We start from the raw sequence: 22,446 nt of genomic DNA, 5'->3' as shown, positions 1-22,446 counted from the left end.
TATTTAAAAATATCACACTGATCTACTAGAATAGCTCCAAATTCTTTTTTGAAACAAGTACAGGCTATGTGGGTGGATTCCTACACTAATGTCCAAAGAGGGCATAGCTGCTTGCAGTCCATTCTGCATCTAGCACCCCAAGTTTGGGCTGAGGAGAAAGGGGACACCCTTCTCTGCACTCGTGAAGCTGACTCAGGGCTCATTCTTGAGGGTTCTATTGCACAACTCAGACTCCATGCTCACTCCCAAGGCATCACAATAGTGATCAGATGACAGAAATGATGGATGCCATTTATTAGCTGTCACTATTACAGGGCAGGAATACTCTTTACACTTCAGATGGTAGAAAGATCGAAGAGAAACACCTTGGCTAGACTAAACCCCTTTTATGACATGCCTTTTGCTAGGGCTCTGGCCTTACACAGTGTTTCTCCTGAGTTGGAAATGAAACCTCAAGGTGCTCAGCATCTGTCACCCCTGGCCAGAACAGAATGTGGGGATGAGTTGAATGTACTGAGAGGGGAACAAGCTGGGAGCAGCCCTCTGCCACGTGATTATCCAGCTGTCCTGGCCAAAGACTTTGTTTGTTTGTTTGTTTGTTTGTTTGTTTTGAGATAGGATCTTTCTCTGTCACTCAGGCTGAAGTGCAGTGGCATGATCCTAGCCTTTCAAGTAACTGGGACTACAGGTTCATGCTGGGCTATTTTTTTAAAATTCTTTTTGTAGAGACAGGGTCTCACCTGTTGCCCAGGCTGGTGTTAAACTCCTGTGATCAAGTAATACTCCCACCTCGGCCTCCCAAAGTGCTGGGATTACAGACATGAGCCACTGTGTCCAGCACTTTGTCAAATGTTTAAATAAATATAAAACTAGAGTAATTTTACCACTTTCATAGTAATCCCTGTAAAGACTTAACTGTATAAAAACAATTAATACCTCAACAACATATTTGGTTTCTTGGTTTTAAAGTTTTATCCATTAGCTAAGTCAACAAATGCTTGATGTTCTCTGGTATGAAAAGCAGTTAGGATATAAACAGATATGTGGTTTTCTCATTTGTTTAACTGAAAACCCTACTGAAACTACTTCTAATATTAGTTTCCTATTCATATAACCACAAGACTATAGGAATGTAAATCATATAATGCTTTAATAATCAGCTAATCAGGACTTAATTTACTATAGGAATATATGTACTTCATAATCTCATGTTTTTCCATAAACATATTTTAAATGTGTAAAATACAGTATTTTATATAATTAACATGTTTATTAATAGAGGCTTAGTTATTGAATAAAACCATTATGCCTACAGTATATGTATCTTCTTAGTTTTTTGTTGTTTTTTAAATGGCTGAATAGCATACCCTTTACAGGCACAGCAAATTTTCTGAATAGGAGCTGCTCAGTTTAACTTATATGTATATGTGTGTGTGTGTGTGTGTGTGTGTGTGTGTGCGTGTGTATAAATACATATAAAATCCTCCTAGCTTAGCTCCCACCCATAAGTGAAAACACATGATATTTGATTTTCCATTCCTGAGTTACTTCACTTAGAATAATGGCATCCAGCTCCATCCAGGTTGCTGCAAAGGCCATCATTTCATTCTGTTTTATGGCTCAGCAGTATTCCATGGTGTATATATTCCACACTTTATCTACCCATTCATTGATAGGCATTCCATATTTTTGCAATTGCAAATTGTGCTGCTACCAACACGCATGTGCATGTGTCTTTTTCATATGACTTCTTTTGCTTTGGGTAGATACCCAGTGTGAGATTGCTGGATTGAATGGCAGTACTGTTTTCCATAGTGGTTGTACTAGTTTACATTCCTATCAGCAGTGTCAGTGTTCCCTTTTCACCAAATCCATACCAACATGTATGATTTTTCAATTTTTAAATTATGGACATTCTTGCAGGAGTAAGGTGGTATCACATTGTGGTATTTATTTTCATTTCCCTGATAATTAGTGATGTTTCTGAAGGAAAATGTATTCTAACAAGACAAACAGATGTTGAAAGTTTTAAGAAAAATCTGATAAACACTAATTTTCAAATGGTTCAATTTACAGTCCAAAAGAGATCATTACAATCAACAGCAGAGGGACAAGATAAATGTACATTACACACTTTGTTGCAACGTTTTACAGTTTCTAAAAATCGTGAACATAGCTCTGTTCAGAGCATAGATGTGGGTGCTTCTGCGTTCACAAACAGCATTGTGTAGAACTGCAGCTGGCTTCTGCCACCACTGCTTCTGGAGCTCACATCTGTGGAAACCTGCACATTTCTCTGGATATTCTCTGACCTTGTAACTAGAACTAGAGCCCCACTGGATTAGCTGCAGGTTTTGAAAACAATTTAGCTGCCTTATAGCAGAGCTAAGTGTTCATAATTACAAATTTTGCTCCCTTCAAGAAACCAGTTTACAGACTGATTACAGTAGTGATTAAGAGCACTTTAGCTTCTGCAACTTTCAAAGTACTTCTGTTTGTTTCAAATTCATTTTCTGTTACATCCTTTGCTAAAATGGCTACTAGCAATATCACCGTGACAACTCAGTTTCTACTATTAGCAAAGCAGTAATTTAGCAGCCATTTCAAAACCAACTGACCATCACTAGTAGTGAGTCTCTTCTTAGTCAAAAGAATCCTCAATTCACTTGTAAATATACAATGTAGTAATTCTGAATGAAAGTCTTTAAAAATGTTTTTGGAGTATATTATAGGTGTATATATTTATGTGGTATATAAAATATTTTGATGACTACAATGTGTAATAATCACATCAGGGTAAATGAAGTATCCATCATGCCTCAAGCATATCTTTGTTTTATGAATAATTCAATTACACTCTTTTAGTTACTATAAAATGTATGATTAAATAATTCTTGAGTGTTGTCACCCTGTTGTGCTATCAAATACTAGATCTTATTTTTTCTTTCTAACTACATGTGTGTACCTATTAACCATTACCACTTACTCCTTATCCCCCATACTACTTTTACCAGCCTCTGCTAACAATTCTCCTACTCTATATCTTCATGAGTTAAATTGTTTGAGGCCAGGTACAGTGGCTCACGCCTGTAATCCCAGCATTTTGGGAGGCCGAGGCAGATGGGTCACAATGTCAGGAGTTCGAGACCAGACTGGCCAGCATGGTGAAACCTCATCACTACTAAAAATACAAAAATTAGCTGGGCATAGTGGCACATGCCTGTAATCCCAGCTACTTGGGAGGCAGAGGTAGGAGAATTGCTTGACCCCAGGAGGCGGAGGTTGCAGTGAGCTGACATAGTGCCACTGCACTCCAGCCTGGGTGACAGAGCAAGACTCCACCTCAAAAAACAAACAAACAAACAAAAAACTGTCTTAATTTTTAGCTCCCACAAATAAGTGAGAACATGTGAAATTTGTTTTTCCGTGTGTGTCTGGCTTATTTCACTCAACATTTCCACCCATGTTCTTGCAAATAACAGGATCTCATTCTCTTTTATTGTTGAATGGTACTCCATTGTGTATATGTACCACATTTTCTTTAGCCACTCATCTGTTGATGGAACCTCAGAATGCTTCCAAATCTTGGCTGTTGTGAATAGTGCTGCAATATACATGAGAATGCAGGTATCTCTCTGTTATACTGATTTCCTTTCTTTTGCGTATATACCCAGCAGTAGGATTGCTGGATCATATGGTAGCTCTATTTTTAGTTTTGAGGACCTCCAAACATTTCTCCATAGTGGTTGTACTTAAATTACATTCCCACTAACAGTGTATGAGGGTTATCTTTTCTCTATATTCTCACCAGATTTGTTATTGGCTATCTTTAGAATAAAAGCCATTTTAAGTGGGGTGAGATGATCTCTCATTGTAATTTTGATTTGCATTTCTCTGATCAATGATATTGATGTTGAGTATCTTTTCATATACCTATCTGCTACTTGTATGCCTTTCTTAGTTTTGAAACAGGATCTCATTTTGTCAGTCAGGTTGGAGTGCAGTGGTACAATCACAGCACACTGCAGCCTCAACCTCCCAGGCCCAGGTAATTTTTGCACCTAAGCCTCCCAAACAGCTGAAACCACAGGCATGTGTCATCATGCCTGGCTAATGTGTCCTCTTTTGAGAAATGCCTATTCAGATATTTTGCCCATTTTAAAAATCAGATTATTAGATTTTTTTTCTATGGAGTTCTTTGAGCTTCTTATTCTGGTAATTAATCCCTTGTCAGATAGTTTTCAAATAGCTTCCCCCATTCTGTGTGTTGTCTCTTCACTTAGTTGATTGTTTCCTTTGCTGTGCAGAAGCTTTTTAACTTGATGTGACTTAATTTTCCCATTTTTGCTTTGGCTGTCTGTGCTTATGAAATATTCAAGAAATATTTGCTGAGTCCAGTATCCCAGAGAGTTTTCCCAATGTTTTATTTGTTTCATATTTCAGGTCTTAGATTTAAAAATTTTTTTAATTTTTAATGTTTTAAAAAATAGAGACAGAATCTCACTGGTTTGCCTGGGCTGGTATTGAACTACCAGGCTCAAGTGATTCTTTTATCTCAGCCTACCAAAGTGCTGGGATTACAGGCATGAGCCACTGCACCCAGCTGAGATTTAAATCTTTAATCCATTTTGATTTGATTTTTGTATAAGGTGAGAAATAGAGGTCTAGTTTCATTCCTCTGCATAAGAATATCCAGTTTTCCCACCACCACTTATTGATGAGACTGTCATTTTCCCATTGTATGTGCTTTGGCACCTTTGCTGAAAATGAGTTCACTGCAGATGTATAAACTGGTTTTTGGGTTTTCTATTCTGTTCCATTGGTTTATGTGTCTGTTTTTATGCCAGTGCCATGCTGTTCTGGTTACTATAGCTATAGAGTATAGTTTGAAATCAGATAATGTGATTCCTCCAGTTTTGTTTGTTTTTTGCTCAGGATAACTTTGGATATTCTAAGTCTTTTGTAGTTACATATAAATTTTAGAATTCATTTTTTATTTCTATTTCTGTGAAGAATGTCATTGTTTTTTGCAGACTTGTGGAGGTACCACATCGGTGGTCTGAGATCAGACCTGAAGGAATTCTTCTGGATTAGCAGACAGGGACTCACTTCCCTTACTTTCCCACAAATGAAGTCTCTCTCTCTGTGCTAGGTTGCCTGGAGCTCAGAGAGGAGCAATACAAGCAACCCTGTGGCCACCACCACTGGAACAGCACTAGGTCTAAAGCTGGCACAGCACTGTGGCAGGCCAAGGCCCACTGTAACAACTACCCACTGCCTATTTCACTCAAGGCCCTGGGGCTCTACAATTAGCAGGTAGTGAAGCCAGCCAGGCTTCTGTCCTTCCCTTAAGTGCAGTAAGTTCCTCTGGTCCCTGGATGGGTCCAGAGGTGCTGTCTGGGAGCCAGGGCTGGAGTCATAAACCTTAGACATCTACCTGGTGTTCTGCTCTACCATGGCTGAGCTGGCACTGAATCCACCAGGCAAATCCATTCCCACTCTTCCCTCCCCTTTCCCTAGGCAGAGTAGTTTGTCCCCACATACACCAACAACACAGTCCCATGGGGATTACTGTCAGGTCACCACTGATGCTCACTCAATGCCCAAGCACTTCAGTCAGCTTATGGTGAATGCTGCCTGGCCTGGAACGCAAACTTCAGGGCAGTGGGCTCTCCTCTGGGCCAGGATAGGTCCAGAGATGCCATCCAAGAGCCAAGGCCTGAATCAGGGACTCCAACAGCCCACTTGGTGCTCTTCTCCACTGTAGCTGAGCTGGTATCTAAGCTCAAGAAAAATCCTCTTAACTCTTCCCTCGGCTTTTCTGAAGCAGAGGGAGTCTCTCCTCACAGCCACCACAGCTGAGAATGTCCTGGGTCACACCTGCAGCCAGAACATCTCTGAGTCTCACTCGAGGCCCATGGCATGTACTACCTGGTCACCACTGATGATTCTTCAGGGACCAAGGGCTCTTTCATTGGAAAGTGATGAATCCTGGCATTACTGAGTCCCTTTAAGGCAGCAAGTTCCCTTCTGGCCCAATGTTTGCCTAGAGATGTTATCCTGAAGCTGGGACCTGAAATGGGGGTCTCAAGACTCTGACAAGTGCCCTCTCCTACTGTGGCTGAGCTAGTATCCAAGTTGCAAGGCAAAGTCCTCTTTCCTCCCCTCAAGAGGAAGAAAGAGGTCTCTGTCAGAGCTGTGAGCTGCACTGTCTAGGATTGGAGGAAGGGTGGGCAAGCACTCCCTAGCTGCCCCAGCTGCTGTCTCTGTAGGTCACATGCCCCTAAATACACTGTCTCCAAGCACAGCACAGCAGTCCTTGTGGCCTAGATAGACTTTCAGATTTATTAAGGACCCCAGAGTATTTTATCCCACAGTAGCCAGTAGCCTTTCACAACTCAAGTTCCAACCACTGGCATGAACAATTCCTCTCTGGCTAGGGCTAGTCTAAATGTTTCCTCCGTGGGTGGGCATTGGATGAGTGCAGCCTTGCTTTGCTTTCTGCTATGACAAGGCAGCACTGAATTTAGTGCAAAGTCCCACAGTTGCTGTGCTCTCCCTCCGCCAAGCATGTAGCCCCTCTCCTCACCACAGGTCCACTGCTGGGACATGGGGAAAGGGTGGCATCAGCAATTCAAGACTGTCTTTTCTACACTATTCAGTCCTTCTTTCAGTGATGTGAAGTTAAAACCAGGTACTATGATTGCTTACCTGAGTTTTAGTTCCTATGCAGGTGGTTTTTTTATTTAGATAGTTGCTAAATTTGCTATTCCTGTGGGGAGCACAATTGGCAGAGACTGCTATTCAGCCATCAGGCTCCACCTCTGTGCATACATTCTGAAAGACAGTCTTAAGTGGAGTAACAGGCAAATGTAAAAAAAAAAAAAAAGAAAAACAAAAACCCAAAACCTCTTGCCACTGCCTGTCATGATCTTGATCTTCATATGGTGCTCAATGTCATCAAGAGTTGTTCCTTCAGGTTTCCCTAAGTGTCACCCACAAAGCCATTCTCACTGCCTAGTGGACACTGTGAGAGCCTCTGCTTGAAATGCCTCCCTGGCTCTCTCTACCTACCAGCTCCAAGGCCCTTCCCTTTAAAGCAGTCATGAGGCTAGACTGGAAGAAAGACCCCATGAAGCTTCTGTTTCAGCATCATGTTGGTGCCATCTGTGAGCAACCCCATGACTCAGCAAGATTTCTTGCACTCTCACAGGTAACTCGGGGCCCCCAAAGTGCTACTGTGGTTGTATGAGTGCCCCGGGAAACTCTTGAGTGTGGTGAGCACTGGGTGATGCTCCAGCAATGTTTCTCAGACTGCCTGAGGGGAACACTGGAACTTCTAACTCATCAGCCCAATTTCTAAACACATGCAACACTCCTACTGGGGATGGGACAGGGGCACAGGGATCTGTGGCTATTCTGTATCTCAAGGTTTCTATAAAACAGAACTTCAGATAAAAGCAGGGGGAACACCAGCAAAGGCAAATTCACAATGTGTAACTCAGGGTGAAACTACACATTTTTTACAGTCCAGAGGCCCTAGACCTGTCACTGGCCAAATAATTATTTCAAAGGCCACACATGTGCTCCTTACAAAGAGACTGGAACTTGCACACAGCTTTGAAAAAGCCATAAAGATATTTACTGTATCATTATGTTCTGGTAGTACACTGGTAAGATAATGCCAAAAATATTCACCAGAAAAATACTTTTCAATTTATGAGCAGATTATTAAAACATCAATTTACCAAGACCTACCAGCAAACAATGAAAAATATGAACTGTTGTTCTAAAGCTGGATGGAAAAAGTATGTGTGGTGTTTATGCCCATTTTCATTATCTGCACAATGTAACCTTTAACAATATTTCTTAAAGTGTTTAAGTTTACGGGAGCAGATAAAGTACTGACAAATGGTTAGTTCACAAAAACTGTACAAACTCACATTTCTTCAACTGTAATGTTCTCAAAGAGCTTGCAGTAGTCCTCATTCCACACACCCATATCACTCCAAATCTTGGAGGCAAGAAGAATGGCTCCCAAGACAATCCTCTTCCAGTTAGTTGAACAAATGTTGATATCAGCATAACTTACAAGTCTTTCTATGTATATCTGCAAAACAGAGAACTGGCCTTTGACTTAGCTCAATTTAAGTGCTGTGATAAGAATCTTTATGAATGACAGATTTCTTCTGGTTTTGACCAGAAAGTAAGTGTTTATGTTCTACAGAGATTTGCTTGATCAGGCCAAACAAGGGGCCATATCACAATCATAGGTCAGATACTTCTGCTACCTACTCTGCCCATGGAAATTCACAGCCAATTTTGGTCACAAGAATGACCGTACATCTCAGCCAAGGGTATCATGAAGACAGGAAGTGTTGTCACCTTCACACTCATAAAAGACAGCACACATACAGGCCCAGTGTGGATTAAAGTCATTCAATAAATCCTTAAGTGCCTACCACATGTAATGTCTCATATGGATCTGGTAGGTAGATGGGAATTTCACAAGTACATCAAGCTTGAATATGTAAAACCCGTGTAATAGTGAGCAAATGTTAATCTCCTTTTCACAAAAACTCACCCTTCTGTGGCACTAGCTTAAAAAACTGCTGGTCAAGAGAGCCTCCCAGCAGCTGCTGTGCAGAGCAGCATGGCAGGCCCAAGTCTGTGGGGTTGTAAAACATTCCCCATATTCAGTTGCTCAGTTGATAAGAAACCCATGTGTATAAAGGATGGTCCTTCTCACAGCCCCTATTTTGCACATCTTCATGATCACTTCATAAAAATTTATTCTGTCTTACATCATCTGCAACTTAGACAATTCTGTTGGTTTTAAGGTGGAAACAACTTCCAGTCTCTGTATCCCTGGGATTCCTCTACACCTGCCAGGCAGTTGGTGAGACAATCCCATGAATTACTTTACATCTATCAAACATCTGTCCTATGAAGAATTGGGCAAAGTGAACTGCTGAGTAAAGATTAAAGGTGAGCTGTGAGGTGTTGTTACCTCAGAGGGTGCTCTGCAGAACAGTATGTCTGTGAGCTACTTGAACTCTTTACATTGAAACAAAAGGACAAAACGTTATATAAATAAGTGAGTTTATTTCTTGTCTGAAGGGTATCAGATTGCAGAACACTGCCAGATCTGATACTGATCTGAACACTACCAAACTCAGGTATGTTTTCAAAAACAAATGGCGATTGAACAGGATGTTTTACAGATTCTGCTCCCTTTCTCCCAAACTCTGCGCTCTCAAGTATTTCAAGAGTGAACCTCCCTCCCAGGGTTCAACTGCATAGGAATCAGAGACCTCTGAAACAACATGGCAAGCCCTCTACTTCCTGTCCCCTTTCCTGCTAAGCTGCTGACCTGCTGACACTCAACCATGCCACATGCCCTTCTGGGTGAGTTTGAGAGTTTATTCCCACTGATGCCAACTCTTCCCTCAGTGCAGTTGATCCCATCTCACTTTTGCAGCACACTGTTCCCACAATCACCTCTTTCTGAAGATTTTCTTCCTCTCTACCAGAGATTTCCTCCAAATTGTGTTTCCTTTGTCCCCAATTCCACTCCCCACTCCTCTCCAACTGTGTCCTCTCACTGGTGCTCACAGCACCATCCCCTCATGCCAGCTCCTCATCTTCCATCTCTCCTTCAGCTACACTGCCTGCCCCTGCTGACATGATTCTCCCAAGGCTCCTCTTGCCAACAGGCATTTGTCTCTTGTGCCTTCACGCTGACAAACTAAAGCTCTGCATACATTGCCATTTGCCTAGGTGCTGAGACAAATACCTGCATTTCAGTTCCCCTGCTCCAATCTGTGTGCAATGCCTCTTACGTCTACCTTCACTGGTAGTCTGCATGGTTTGATGGTGACCCACGGTCTGTCACTGGTCACCTGTATTACCCTAGTTGCTTCTTAACCCTCTTCGCTGCCTTCACTCTGCCTCCCAATTATGGCTTAGTGTCCCCAAAGCAGCCAGCATAACCTCTTCATTTAGAGCATGGCACTCCCCTGCTCAAGATCTACCATGAGCTTCCCATCAAACTGGAGTAAAACCTTAACTTCTTCCTACGGCCTACAAGCCAAAAGGCCCTGTGAGCTATGGTACTGCCTGAGGGGCCTCATCTCCACTGTTTTTCCCTCATTCTCCACTCTGACCATTCTGGTTACCTTGCCATTTGTTCCTCAAACACATAAGAAATGCATTTCTGTCTGTCTTGGCAGTCATCCTGCTGCCTGTAATGTCAGCACTCTTGTCCGTTGTTCCTTCAGTCAGGTCACTGTTCAAATATCAGCTCTCTAGAGAGGCTCTTCCTTATCATTCTACCTAAAATAGCCCCCAATCACTCTGTATCCCTTTATCCTGCTTCCTCTTCCTGCTGTTTCATACTACCTGAGAAAATACTTAAGTTCCATCTTCCTAGAACATAAGCTCATAAAAGCAAGAACTGTGTTCCACCTGTCCTCTCCTCTACCCCAGCACTTAGAAGAGCGGCACAGGGTCAGCATCCAGTGAGTGTTCACGAATCAAGTCACTGCTTGGAAGCATTCAGCACTGTGACCACAGCTTCTCCTATCTTGAACTCTTTCTCTTTTTATTATCCTCTTCTGCTTTTCCTCTTCCCACTCTAGTGGCTACTCCACTGGGGGCTTGTCTCTCAAATGATAATAGTCCTTACAGAACTATTTTCTGTCCACTTTAACTGTTTTTGAGACAGGGCCTCACTCATTTGCCCAGGCTGGAGTGCAGCCTCCACCTCCTGGGCTCAAGTGATCTTCCTGCCTCAGCCTGCCATGTTGCTGGTGCCACAGGCATGTGTCATCATGTCCAGCTAATTTCTTATTTATTTATTTATTTTTTTTTCATAGAAATGGGTCTCACTTTATTGCCCAGTCTGGTCTTGAACTCCTACACTTGAGCAATCCTTTCAACTTGGCCTCCCAAAGTGCTGGCATTACAGGCATGAGATAATGTACCCAGCCTTACTTTTTGTTTTCTTAAGATACAGGGTCTCGGGTGGGCACGGTGGCTCATGCCTGTAACCCCAGCACTTCTGGAGGCTGAGGTGGGCAGATCACGAAGTTAGGAGATTGAAACCATCCTGGCTAACACAGTGAAACTCCATCTCTACTAAAAATACAAAAAATTAGCCGGGTGTTGTGGCGGGCGCCTGTAGTCCCAGCTACTCGGGAGGCTGAGGCAGGAGAATGGAATGAACCTGGGAGGCGGAGCTTGCAGTGCGCCGAGATCGTGCCACTGCACTCCAGCCTGGGTGACACAGTGAGACTCTGTCTCAAAATAAATAAATAAATAAATAAATACAGAGTCTTATCATCTGGCCCAGACTGGACTTAAACTGCTGGGCTCAAGTAATTCCCCCACCTCAGCCTCCCAAGTAGCTAGGACTAAAGGCATGAAACCACCATGCCCGGCTTGTCCAATTTCATTCTACACACTTTCTTGGTATTTAAAGAGCTGCTGTTGCTCTTCATTCTGTAGCTGTATGTCAGATTCATGCTCTAGTCCTGTATATCCAAATGATGACTAGACTCTGCTACTCTGCTCTCTCAAAGGCACATCAAGCTTAGCCCATGTACAAAACTCTCCCTTTTCCAATCCAGCTTTCCCTCCTGCATCACCTATCTCTCTACATCTGGAAGCACCACTCCTGCTTCCCTCTAGCACGTGCTAAGAGTTCCAAATGACTTGCAGCTCCTCGAGAAGGCCTGTATCTGGTCCAGCGCCCTTTCAGGGCTTTCATTCAAGTGCACAGCAGGAGCCTTCTCCTCTAGACTTTAACTGGTTGCTAAAGAAGTATTGACATAAGTATTTTTTCATTCCTGGCCATGAAGTTGACTTTCCTCTATAGGTTTGTTGTAGGGAGGAGTAAGACTATTTTTAACAATTTGAACAGAATATATTATTTAAAATTATAGTTTTAGAAAAGGAATTCTGTAGGGATAATGTAAATGTAATGACACAGCTATGGTTTGGTAGACCAAATGGAACCACATTGCCGGGCAACGTCAAGAGCAGGCACAGGTGATCAGCAGGGATATATTAACCCACATCATCCAAGGAACAAAGAATTGAGGGCAGCAGCTGTCAATGACAACATGCATCAGAATTGCCTGGGGATACAGCCTGGGACTCAGCTTAGACCTACACCAGCATCCCTTCCTGCCCTTCGGCCAGATGGTTTTGTTACTGCTCCCCATTCCAAACCCTCCACAAGCCCTGGATGTGTGTGCACTGTGTGTGCATGTGTTTACTGAAGTGTCGGGGGAGAAATCAGAAATCCCTCCTGCTGCCTTTAATAGCAATTGCTCTGTGATGAGAAAAGCAATTGTGAGATTTTAAGCCATAATGATGATTCAACTAAAATGTGTTTATTTGCTTTTGTAAGTTTATCTTAAAATTCTGAGATAATTTCAGAAACCTACTGTTATTTAAAAACAGGACCACACCACCCTGTTTACAAGAAGAATTTCTAAAGCTGCTTTATAAATAGAAAATATCTTACCAATCTTACAATTGCAAATTCAGCTGTTAGCCTTATGGCTTTAAACAGAATATGAACAAATCTGAAAACCAATTTGTGTTAAGGATCATACTTAAAATATTCCTCCAAAACCTCTTCTTACTGAAAGAAGAAAGGATGCAATGTAAGTATCCATTGAAGAAAAAACCTGAGGTGCTCTTAAGACAGAAGTGTTCACATTTGTGCCCATGTGTCACTTAACGATAATTTTGATTGGTGAGATGTCTTTTAGTTTTTACAATATGAACAGTAGGATCCTGAAATACCATAATGATTTAATACTCATCAACATTCACTTAAAAATAATTGAGCTTAAGCTCAGAAAATGTTTGTGTTTTTTTTACCCTTTCCCCCACATAATTCCATCCAAATGTAAGCTATTACTAGGCTTTAATGTCTTACTGACCATATGTCTTCTTCTCTGCAATAAACTTTGAAAAAATAGTTTCCTGTAACCATGAGCTCTAAGCCTGTGCTGATAAATACAACAGTCACCAGTCACATGTGGCTATTATGCACCTGAGGAAATACATTTTTAAGTTTTTACACCATGTAAGTTAATTTAAACTTAAATTCTTCTTTTTTTTTTTTTTTTTGAGATGGATTTTCACTCTTGTTGCCCAGGCTGGAGTGCAATGGTGTGATCTCAGCTCACTGCAACCTCTGCCTCCTGGGTTCAAGCGATTCTTCTATGTCAGCCTCCTGAGTAGCTGGGATTACAGGCGCATGCCACCATGCCTGGATAATTTTTGTATTTTTAGTAGAGACAGGGTTTCATCACATTGGTCAGGCTGGTCTCAAACTCCTGACCTCCAGTGATCCCCCTGCCTGAGCCTCTCAAAGTGCTGCGATTACAAAGGTATGAGCCACCGCACCCGGAGAACTTAAATTATTTTTAACCCTCTTCATAAAAATCATGCTTCTGTGTTAAAAGTATTTATATATACTTATATAACTTGATACTACTGACAATTATCTTTTAAAAAGATATGTTTTCTGTTATTTGGATAGTATATTTGCTCATATTATCTCACTAATATACCTGTAGATCAGTTCTTATTCCAGCATGTACTTTTTACAACACTTTTAAAATAAGATGACTAGATGCCACATGAAATGAGGAACAAGACTTAAAGAAAGATGCCTTTGACTGCAGGCATGAAACAGATACAAATCTATGATGAAAATATAAACTCAGGCAGGGCGTGGTGGCTCACACCTGTAATCCCAGCATTTTGGGAGGCTGAGGTGGGCAGATCCCAAGGTCAGGAAATCGAGACTATCCTGGCTAACAGGGTGAAACTCCGTCTCTACTAAAAATACAAAAAATTAGCCTGGTGTGGTGACGGGCACCTGTAGTCCCAGCTACTTGGGAGGCTGAGGCAGAAGAATGGTGTGAACCCAGGAGGCAGAGCTTGCAGTGAGCTGAGATCGTGCCCCTGCACTCCAGCCTGGGCAACAGAGCAAGACTCCGTCTCAAAAAAAAAAGAAAAGAAAATACAAACTCAATAAAAGTGACACTTACTGGGCCAGGTGCGGTGGCTCATGCCTGTAATCCCAGCACTTTGGGAGGCCGAGGTCAGGAATTCAAAACCAGCCTGGCTAACATGGTGAAACCTCTCTACCAAAGATACAAAATTAGCCAGGTGTGGTGGTGGGCACCTGTAACCCCAGCTACTTGGGAGGCTGAGGCAGGAGAATTGCTTGAAACTGGGAGGCAGAGGTTCCAGTGAGCCAAGATGACACCATTGCACTCCAGCCTGGGCAACAAGAGCGAAACTCCATCTCAAAAAAAATAAAATAAAATAAATAAATAAAAAAGTGACACTTAACTGTAAGTGGGTGTAACCGTTCATCAAATATGCCCAAAGATCTATCTGCATCTCTATAAAATAAGAATGTGTATTACTTCAAAAACTGTTAATATCTTAGTATAATATCCATTTAGTAAAATAATGCCTCCTGTGTGCCTATGTGCTTTGGTGTTTACTTCACCAAAGCAAACAGTTTTTACAAATTCTCCTTGATACTGACTTGCAGAGGGTTTCCTGACCTCTTCTTCCTCAGCATAGCATGTCCTGTACTGTGAAGTCTTTTATACCATAACCAGTCAGAACTGCCTGTGAGTATTGACCCTCCCTAACAGGCAATGGCAATAAACCAAACACATTTTCACTCCTCTAACCACACACTGAAACACAGAAATGTTTTACAAAGTAGTAGTGGTGGGCAATACTCTCTTTAGAACTTTAATAAATGTAAATGTGATTCAGATTTGCTAGCTTCCCTTAATTTAAACTACTGAAAATAATAAATATATCATGAGAATATACTGCAGATAACTAAAGAGAAACATCAATTTCATTTAAAAATACAACCGGCCAGCGCAGTGGCTCACTCCTGTAAAATCCAAGCCCTTTAGGAGGCCAAAACAGGCAGATCACTTGAGCTCCTTTAGGAGTTCGAGACCAGCCTGGGCAACATGATGAAACCCTGTCTCTACCAAAAATACAAAAAAAATGATCCAGGCATGCTGACACACATCTGTGGTCCCAGCTACTCAGGAACCTGAGGTGAGATGACTGCTTGAGCTGAGATCATGCCAATGGACTCTAGCCAAGTGACAGAGTGAAACTTGGTCTTAAAAAAAGGTGCAACTATCATTCTCAAAAATAAATGAAGCTGTCACTCATTCACAAGGAAATGTGTCACAAAATGTGTCACAAGGAAAATAAGTATATGTTTCCAAAGACAAAATTTAAGCTTTCCTGAGGACTTTGAAAAACTTGTTCCTTTTACTGTAAGCTTGACAGCTTCTCAATACTTAAAGATGTTTTAAAATAAGATTGGTGGTTACATTTAAAAAAGTGATTTCTGATACAATAAAACATAAACCAATATTTTCTAAATAACTAATGCAGAATATTATAAATGCAAGTATGTGGGGAAAGAACAATTTATTGTGCAAGAAAGATCGGTGAGTACTGATGGAATACATTTGCTAATATGTAAAATGCCACTATAACTAATTTAAGAAACTAGCACTTGTGAAGTTTTGATTTAGTATTAAAGAATACCCAAACTGTCTTAAAGCTTTAAAAATACACCTTTTACCAACTATATATTTGTGTGAGGCTAGATCATCTTATTGCTTCTTTAAAGCAAATTGCAAAGAAAGAGAGAATCCAGCTGCCTTCTATTAAGCTCAACACTACAGATTTTCAATAATATAAATACATGACACACTTTTTACTCAACGTTTTATCATAGAAAAGTTATATTTTCATCTAAAACTTTATGTTAACAGTATCGTTCTCAAGGAATATTTTCTATTGCCACAACCTGGGTCATGGGTTACTACTGACATCTAGTTGGTAGAGGCCATCAATGTTGCTAAACTTTCTGTAATGAACAGGACAGTCCTCACAAAGCATTATCTAGCTCATGATAGCAATAGTGTTAAGTCTGTGAAATCTAAACTAAAAATATTTTGAAAAAAATATCAATTTTATATTTCTATCACAGTAAATATAAATATAATCAATATAAAATCATACTCATTGGGATACTCAATCATTTAAGAATTAAAAAAGTCTCAAGGACCAAAGGAAACACAAATAGTTTGCTGCGATATTTTAGTAGGCACAATACAGCTTATGATGTCTAGAGCTGTGACCTAACGCTGAGCTTGATATCATGCAAAGTAATTAGCCAGAATAACAAGACAGGTTTTAGAAAAGCTCGCCTTTGCTTGATATGATAATATATCGCCAAGGTCACACTGTGGAAGGAAAAAATATTCATAACAATAAATGTTATCATTTGTTAGGCTTGAAGACATTTTTTAAAAGGGGGGCAGAGGAAACACTCTTAGCAGCTCTGAAATTCATATCTTATAGTTCAGAACAGTACCATAAGGGCACTTTCTTGTTTTTGTTTCTTAGCTTTTAGCAAAAATATGAGAACCAAAATGCAAGGCAGTATGCCTTTAGAAGACATGTTTCGGTTGATGATTATAATATATAAATAACAACATATTTCCCTGTTATATGCTCTTCTACCCACAAAAGCTTTCATCCCATGCAATTTATTTTATGCATTTATTTATTTTTTGACCCAGAGTCTCACTCTGTCACCCAGACTAGAGTGCAGTGGCGCAATCTTGGCTCACCAAAATTTCCACCTCCCAGGTACAAGCAATTCTCATGCCTCAGCCTCCCAAGAAGCTGGAACTACAGGTTTGCACCACTATGCCCAGCTAATTTTTGTATTTTTAGTAGGGACAGGGTCTCACCATGATGGCCAGGTTTGTCTCAAACTCCTAGCCTCAAGTGATCCGCCTGCCTCAGAACTCCCAAAGTGCTGGGATTACAGGCATGAGCCACCACACACAGCTTCATGCACTTTACATCTATGTGTCCATATGTTTAAGACATACAGTAGTGTTTTATTTTCTAAGATGTTAGGTCCTGCATTTTAGTTTAGTTCACTATCTCCTCCCACCCATTTTAAATTATTTCCCTAAAAATACATAATGAAAGTGCTTTATAACAAAATTATTTGAAATCACTTTTGCATAATTATTAAAAAATATATTAGTAAACATAAGCACACAGGAAATCAATGATAGGTGCAGTGATCCTAAAATAAGCTGTGCTAACAAGGCAGTGTAACACAACACAGTATAATGTGAATGGCAGGTACCTTCAACTAGTTTAACTGAAATATATATGAACAGATACACCTCTTCAGATATATGTAACTGTATTCCTAAGTTACGCACAGATGCTGCATATCACAAAACAAGAAGTTCTCTTGCATAAGTTATGTGCTTCCATTTGCCCTCAGCATCTAGAATGAGGCTCAGAATAACTGAGGGAAGGCAAATCTGAATTTTAATAATGGGTCTATACAATATTAACACTTTTTAAAAAGCCTGTAACATTAGCATTTAAGATGGATATGTCTACAGTGCTTCAAGTAGTTTTCATCTCTAAAATCATTTTAAAATCACAGAATTTGAAGTTACATGCTGGAAAGGACCAATGACCTTATATGACATTTAATCCAACACTCATTTTACAGATCAGGGAAAGAAACCTTAAAACTGACTTGCCCAAGTTCCCACCAAATAGGAGCAGTTTCTCATCCAAAATTCAAATTAAGCAGAGTCTCTCAAACTTTGCTGCACATTAAAATCAACTGAGGAGCTTTAATAACTGCCTTATTTTCAACATGAGACTTTTTGATTTAATTAATTAGCATTGGGTAGGACTTTGGGCATTAGGGTTGTTGTTAACAATTTCCCTGGTGATTTCAAAGTGCAGCAAAGTTTGGAATGATTGAGTTGGTGTGAAAATCAGAATCTTCTGGGATGCTTTTCTTCACATGACGATGCCTCACATCCATTTCTATTTTCCTAAAGGGCTTCTCAGTACCTAGAGATAGAGGGAAGGTTGAGGTGGGAAGATACAAATGTTTGCAGACATGTATTTTGAAAACAAACGTTGCAAAAGTGATCCCAATGAGTTCCATCTACCCCATTGACAACAGTGCACTACTAACTCATAATAAACATTTTTCAAAATATTTTCTTGAGGCCAATGTGCCCTATTAATTTGCTCAATAAACCTTTATTTCACTAATAGTGAATATACCAAATGATAATTTCTCAAACTTGTTCATGGGAAATTAAAACTTACTTTACTTTCAGAAGTAGACTTCTAAAAATTAGAATAATGAGGAAGAAAGCATGAAATTTGTTTGAGCAAGATTAATGGAGTAATGTTTAAAACTCCTTTTAAATTGTATACTATCACATCAAAACTTTTGAATTCAGAAGCAGCCAGGGACATGAGCCAGATTGACCTGTTGTTGTTGTTGTTGTTGTTGCTTAAGGATTTAGAGGCTTAGCTGAATACAGACATTTACTGATTATTCAATAGGTCCCAAAGCTCAGGACTTGAGACAGGGTTTAAATCCAGTTTTTACTGAAACACAATTTCATCTCTACTACTATGATAAGGGAGAGAGGGAAGTGACATTATCATGAGTGTAAAGTTGCCTCTTTGTTGTTGTTGTTGTTGTTGTTATTGGTTTTAGAAATGGAGTTTCACTCTTGTTGCCCAGGGTGGAGTGCAATGGCGTGATCTTGGCTCACTGCAACTTCTGCCTCCTGGGTTCAAGTGATTCTCCTGCCTCAGCCTCCCAAGTAGCTGGAATTACAGGCACCCACCATCACGCTCAGCTAATTTTTGTATTTTTAGTAGAGACAGGGTTTTGCCATGTTAGCCAGGCTGGTCTCGAACTCCTGATCTCAGGTGATTGGCCTGCCTTGGCCTCCTGAAGTGCTGGGATTAGAGTCGTGAGCCACCATGCCTGGCCACCATGTTTTTTCAAATTATACTTTAAGTTCTGGGATACATGTGCAGAACGTGCAGGTTTGTTACATACGTATACATGTGCCATGGTGGTTTGTTGCACCCATCAACCCATCATCTAGGTTTTAAGCCCCGCATGTGTTAGGTATTTTTCCTAATGCTATCCCTCCTCTTGCCTCTGACCCCCTGACAGGCCCTGGTGTTTGATATTCCTCTCCCTGTGTCCACGTGCTCTCATTGTTCAACACCCACTTATGAGCGAGAACATGCAGTGTTTGGTTTTCTGTTCCTGTCTTAGTTTGCTGAGAATGATGGTTTCCAGCTTCATCCATGTCCCTGCAAAGGACATGAACTCATTATTTCTTATGGCTGCAAATTATTCCATTGTGTATATGTGGCACATTTTCTTTACCCAGTCTATCATTGATGGGCATTTGGGTTGGTTCCAAGTCTTTGCTATTGTAAATAGTGCAGCATTAAACATACATGTGCATGTGTCTTTATAGTAGAATGATTTATAATCCTTTGGGTATATACCCAGTAATAGGATTGCTGGGTCAAATGCTATTTCTGGTTCTAGATCCTTGAGGAATCACCACACTGTCTCCACAATGGTTGAACTAATGTACACTCCCACCAGGAGTGCAAATCACTTCTATTTCTCCACATCCTTTCCAGCATCTTGTTTCCTGACTTTTTAATGCTCACCATTCTAACTGGCATGAGATGGTATTTCATTGTGGTTTTGATTTGCATTGCTCTAATGACCAGTGATGATGAGCTTTTTTTCATGTTTTTTGGCCGCACAAACATCTTCTTTTGAGAAGTGTCTGTTCATATGATTCACCCACTTTTTGATGGGCTTGTTTTTTTCTTGTAAATTTGTTTAAGTTCCTTGTAGACACTGGATACCAGGCCTTTGTCAGATGGATAGATTGCAAAAATTTTCTCCCATTCTGTAGGTTGCCTGTTCACTCTGATGGTAGTTTCTTTTGCTGTGCAGAAGCTCTTTAGTTTAATTAGATTCCATTTGTCAATTTTGGCTTTTGTTGCCATTGCTTTTGGTGTTTTAGTCATGAAGTCTTTGCCCACACCTATGTCCTGAATGGTATTGCCTAGGTTTTCTTCTAGGGATTTTATGGTTTTAGGTCTTAGGTTTAAGTTTTTAATCTATCTTGAGTTAATTTTTGTATAAGATGTAAGGAAGGGGTCCAGTTTCAGTTTTCTGCATATGGCTAGCCAGTTTTTCTAACACCATTTATTAAACAGGGGGTCCTTTCCCCATTGCTTGTGTTTGTCAGGTTTGTCAAAGATCAGATGGTTGTAGATGTGTGGCATTATTTCTGAGGCCTCTGTTCTGTTCCATTGGTCTATACATCTGTTTTGGTACCAGTACCAAGCTGTTTTGGCCACTGTAGCCTTGTGGTATAGTTTGAAGTTAGGTAGCGTGATGCCTCCCGCTTCGTTCTTTTTGATTAGAATTTTCTTAGCTAATACAAGCTCTTTTTTGGTTCCATATGAAATTTAAAGTAGTATTTCTAATTCTGTGAAGAAAGTCAATGGTAGCTTGATGGAAATAGCATTGAATCTATACATTACTTTGGCCAGTGTGGCCATTTTCACAATACTGATTCTTCCTATACATAAGCATGGAATATTTTTCTATTTGTTTATGTCCTCTCTTACTTCCTTGAGCATGTTTTGTAGTTCTCCTTGAAGAGGTCCTTCACATCCCTTTTAAATTGTATTCCTAGGTATTTTATTCTCTTTGTAGCAACTGTGAATGGGAGTTCACTCATGAGTTGGCTCTCTGTTTGTCTATTATTGGTGTATAGGAATGGCTGTGATTTTTGCACATTGATTTTGTATCCTGAGACTTTACTGAAGTTGCTTATCAGCTTAAGGAGTTTTTGAGCTGAGACAATGGGGTTTTTTAAATATATAATCATATCATCTGCAGAGACAATTTGACTTCCTCTCTTCCTATTCAAATATGCTTTATTTCTTTCTTTTGCCTGATTGCCCTGGCCAGAATTTCCAAAATTTCCAATACTATGTTGAATAGGAGTGGTGAGAAAGGGCATCCTTGTCTTGCACTGGTTTTCAAAGGGAATACTTCCAGCTTTTGCCAATTCAGTATGATATTGGCTGTGGGTTTGCCATAAATAGCTCTTATTATCCATCAATACCTAGTTTAGTAGGTGTTTTTAGCATGAAGTGGTGTTGAATTTTATTGAAGGCCTTTTCTGCATCTATTGAGATAATCATATGGTTTTTCTCATGGGTTCTGTTTATGTGATGGATTACATATATTGATCTGCATATGTTGAACCAGACTTGCATCCCAAGGATGAAGCTGACTTGATCATGGTGGATAAGCTTTTGATGTACTGCTGGATTCAGTTTGCCAGTATTTTAATGATAATTTTCATGTTCAATGTTCATCAGGGATATTGGTCTGATATTTTCTTTTCCTGTTGTGTCTCTGCCAGGTTTTGGTATCAGGATGATGCTGGCCTGATAAAATGAGTTAGGCAGGAGTCCTTCTTTTTCTATTGTTTGGAATAGTTTCAGAATGGTACCAGCTCCTCTTTGTACCTCTGGTAGAATTTGACTGGGAATACATCTGGTCCTGGACTTTTCTTAGTTGTTAGGGTATTAATTACTGCTTCAATTTCAGAACTTGTCATTGGTCTATTCATGGATTCAACTTCTTTCTGGTTTAATCTTGGGAGGATGCAGGAGTCTATCCATTTCTTCTAGATTTTCTAGTTTATTTGCATAGAGGTGTTTATAGTATTCTCTGATGGTAGTCTGTATTTCTGTGAGATTGGTGGTGATATCCCCTTTATCATTTTTTATTGCATCGATTTGATTCTTCTCTCTTTTCTTCTTTATTCATCTGGTTAGAAGTCTGTCTATTTTGTTAACCTTCTCAGAAAACCGGCTCTTGGATTCATTGATTTTTTGAGGGGATTTTTGAGTCTCTATCTCCTTCAGTTCTGCTCTGATCTTAGATATTTCTTTTCTTCTGCTAGCTTTTTGAATTTGTTTGTTCTTGCTTCTCTAGCTCTTTTAATGGTGATGTTAGGGTGTTGATTTTAGATCTTTCCCACTTTCTGATCTGGAATTTAGTGCTACAAATTTCCCTCTAAACACTGCTTTAGCTGTGTCCCAGAGATTCTGGTATGTTGTGTCTTTGTTCTCATTGGTTTCAAACAACTTCTTTATTTCTGCCTTAATTTCACTATTTACTCAGTAGTCATTCAGGAGCAAGTTGTTCTTAATAGTCATTCAGGAGCAGGTTGTTCAGATTCCATATAGTTGTGCAGTTTCGAGTGAGTTTCTAAATCTTGAGTTCTAATTTGATTGCACTATGGTCTGAGAGACTATGATTTCCATTCTTTTGCATTGGCTCAGGAGTGTTTTACTTCCATTTAAGTGGTCCATTTTAGAATAAGTGCTGACAATAATGTATATTCTGTTGATTTGGAGTGGAGAGTTCTGTAGATGTCT

At 40.1% G+C, this 22,446-nt stretch overlaps 1 pseudogene; it reads right to left on the bottom strand.

Annotated features, from left to right (window-relative positions):
• The window catches only part of LOC129048209 (cyclin-Y-like protein 2), a 45,974-nt pseudogene that overhangs the window by 4,630 nt on the left and 18,898 nt on the right, over window positions 1-22,446 (bottom strand).

Source organism: Pongo abelii, chromosome 8 (genome assembly GCF_028885655.2).
Source record: "Pongo abelii isolate AG06213 chromosome 8, NHGRI_mPonAbe1-v2.0_pri, whole genome shotgun sequence".
NCBI lineage: Eukaryota > Metazoa > Chordata > Mammalia > Primates > Hominidae > Pongo > Pongo abelii.
The sequence above is the reverse complement of the archived record's forward strand: the minus strand, read 5'-3'. Positions and strand labels throughout refer to the sequence as shown.